The sequence below is a fragment of the Pinus tabuliformis genome, chromosome 4_2, assembly GCF_031772625.1.
Source record: "Pinus tabuliformis cultivar Carrire ecotype Pingquan chromosome 4_2, CPIR1, whole genome shotgun sequence".
Lineage (NCBI taxonomy): Eukaryota > Viridiplantae > Streptophyta > Pinopsida > Pinales > Pinaceae > Pinus > Pinus tabuliformis.
The window spans coordinates 679,582,530-679,585,733 of NC_142304.1; the positions used below are offsets into that span (position 1 = coordinate 679,582,530).

A 3,204-nucleotide genomic window follows, 5' to 3' on the forward strand; every position below is an offset into this window, starting at 1 on the left:
TGAGTGATTGTTTCGCCGTCACAAACAAAATGCATTCAAATATCATATTCAAAGCACCCGATTTCCTGTGAAGATAATATTTGCCACCATACAAAAACAAATAGATAGATCTTATTGAAAATACCATCCTTTAAGAACTGGCCATTTAGCGATTGAAATGGAGTCCTTCATAGATGCCTTTAAACCAAAATTCACTCCCACGCAAGAACGCCGCATCATGCTAATAATGAAAAGTTGGTTTGGGGCAGGCAATGGATTTTTCTGAAAATAATACACCAGCCCATGGCAAACGCCTAGTTTATCTCAATCACAGGCTAAAACAACACCTGTCCCAGTTGCAATAATACTTATTTTATTTGAAAATATGCAATCATATCATTAAAGTGTCAGTCCTTTATAAACGTTGGCCATAGAGTCATCGTATTGTAACTCCAGGTCCATGAGGTTCTGAAGTCCAAATATCCATTTGGGTACCACGAATTTAGTCAGACTAACCGTTTCAAGGTGTTCCATGACTTCCAAGCAGAAGGATTCTTCCAAAGCTAGGTGTAGTACTATTACCGGTGGCATTGAGGAATACTGTAAGCTTCAATGTGAAACTGTAAATGATGTGGGTGGAACAGAAACAGAAACACCAAATGGCGCACTCCAAAGAGCCTTGTAACTCTGATTTTCTGCTATATTCAGAAAACTCCTCTAATGGTACGAGAATTGATCAAACTAGCTACTGTGATTGAAGGAACGTTAAGGTCATAACTAATTCCAACATTTGAACTACATACAGCACCGGTGTATTTGAGAAGAAGAGGTGCATATCCATTTATGGTACATAGGAACGCAATATAATATTCATAACCTGCATTGAAGATGAGTCTGGTTTCCAAGGCAGCAGTTGGATTCACAAATCCACTTCCCATGTCAAAAGGTGTGGTCGAAATTGCATCGGCATCTTGATTGCTGTAGGAGTGTTGTGCCATAATTAGTAACCCTTGATTGTCATTGAGTGATGCAGTGGTGGATAGTACAGAAGAAATGGCTGCTGGTTTAAATTTGGGGTATTTTTGTTTCATTAGAGCTTCCATTCCCGCTATATGAGGTGCTACCATGCTTGTTCCCGAAAACATTGCAAAATTCTCGCCTTCAAATTCAGCTGAATCTGTGCAAACAGAGTTTCAAGCAGCCCAGATGAGATTACCAGGAGCTATTATATTTGGTTTCAGTATATCTACTGCATCTAAAAGATTGTCCTGCGGATTGGCCCCCCTTGAAGAATAATACATGACTTTGGGTGCTTTCTTGCTGTAATCTGCTTTCAATCCTCTAGGGACAGTGGCAACTCCTCCAAAATTAACAATGTTGTTAGATTCATCTCTAGTTATGGAGTCACTGTAGTATTTCAGAAAAGTCTTAGAATCATCTGAAGAGGAAATGATCAATCCCGACATCGTCAAAGGGACTCGATTGAATGGAAACCCAACCACAAAAGGGTCTGTGTAGAAGATGATGCCCACTGCACTCAAATTGTTAGCAGTCATAACTACTTGTCTCACAGAAGGTAGACCAAGGAAAAACCTTATTGTGTAGCTACAGATCAAGATGTTTCCTTCAACTAGATGTTGTTCCAATTCACTGGGATCTTGGCATTCATTGGCATACATATCATCAGTTCCATTATTTTCGGCATGAGTTGCAGCAACTAGACTGTACATATCATCATCATCTGTTCCAGGAGCAAGTCCAACTCCTGAGATTGTGAGATTGTTGCCAAGAACTATAGAATTATTATAACTACGATCATCGGCAGCAGCTCCCACTGTGAATATCCATGGGCTGAAGGACAAAATACTCTTTGGAGAAGGTCCAGCATTTCCTGTAGCTTGAACGACAAATAATCCAACTTTCATAGCGGACAACAAAGCCATGTCTATTGGGTTAAAGAAAGTCGCAATCCCAGAAGGTGGCCTGTTACGTATGATTGACGGAGAGAGTATATCAACCCCATCTTGAGCTGCCATGAGAAGAATTGAGCTGAAAAAAGTTGAGTTTTTGATGAATCAATGATGAATTTCATCCTTAGGGCTCTTTGCACCGCACGCACTCCCAGTGCGCCGCGCCAGTGTTAATTTACACTGCGGAGGAGCACCCAATGCGCCGCGCGTGCCCAGTGCGTCGCACCACTCAGCCTATGCGCCGCGCTGGCAAACTCCAGCACATTTTTTGACCAGTTTACCTCTAATCACTAATTTTACTCGAGACTCATTTGTCTCCGCACTTATTTTTGAGTGCATACTCCTTATTTTCTTTCCCCGATCTGAACCACATGATCATTTTCACTAAATGCTCCCTCCATTTCTGTATTTGCAAGTGATGGGTCTTTCTATGTTTGTGGAGGCCATTCATAGTTTCAATTTATGTCATATGGGTAATATCAAAGTTTTCTCTTTTTAGTGTCCTGCTTGATTAAAATGATGACTCTTATGTTGATTCTTTGCAGGGATAGGAGCTACTGAACCTAGCAAGATGGGCAGGGTTGCTTGAAGAACTATAAAATCTTATCAATCATGTATCAAACGAACTTAATAATTCCTTCTTCAAAATAGAGTTTTGAAGAAGAAATGTCCTTCAGCATTAATAGTAATGTGAATCTTGAAGTGAAACCTTATTGAAGCTCCCTTTGGCCTGTAGGCGTTATTTCACACTTCTTGAGACAAAATCTCTGGACTCAAGAATTAAAATGACTCTTTTTTACCAAAATGGCATTTGATGACTGCAAATGACGAGAAATGAACCTTGGTGAATTTGACTCTGACAGAGGACTGACAAGACTGAGTGTAACACTGGCTCCAATTGGGATGGAAGCTGCCACTTCGTGGAGGTGCCAAGAACAACAGATCTCTGGAAGAGCTAGACAGTGCCTTCGTCCATTGGGCTATGGAGTCCATTATTCCGACAAACCAACATGAATCAATTTATTGACTGAAAACTTGACTCAAACTGACTAAATGCAAACTGACATGACTGAAAAAAACTTGACTCTAACAAACTAACTCAAAATGGCAAAGACCTAGACTTAAATCTTAAAGCTTGGTGGCAGTACATGGCCACCTGTGTTTCTTACAAGACAATATATCCTCAAACTATATCAAAATTCCAATGCAACCAATCAAGAAGATGGCTTCTTGACTGATTCTTCCTATCAGATCT

General features: G+C 40.3%; 1 pseudogene; it reads right to left on the reverse strand.

Annotated features, from left to right (window-relative positions):
* Window positions 1-499: 499 nt before the first annotated feature.
* LOC149171258 (subtilisin-like protease SBT2.3 pseudogene) lies at window positions 500-2,015 on the reverse strand (annotated as a pseudogene).
* Window positions 2,016-3,204: the final 1,189 nt, after the last annotated feature.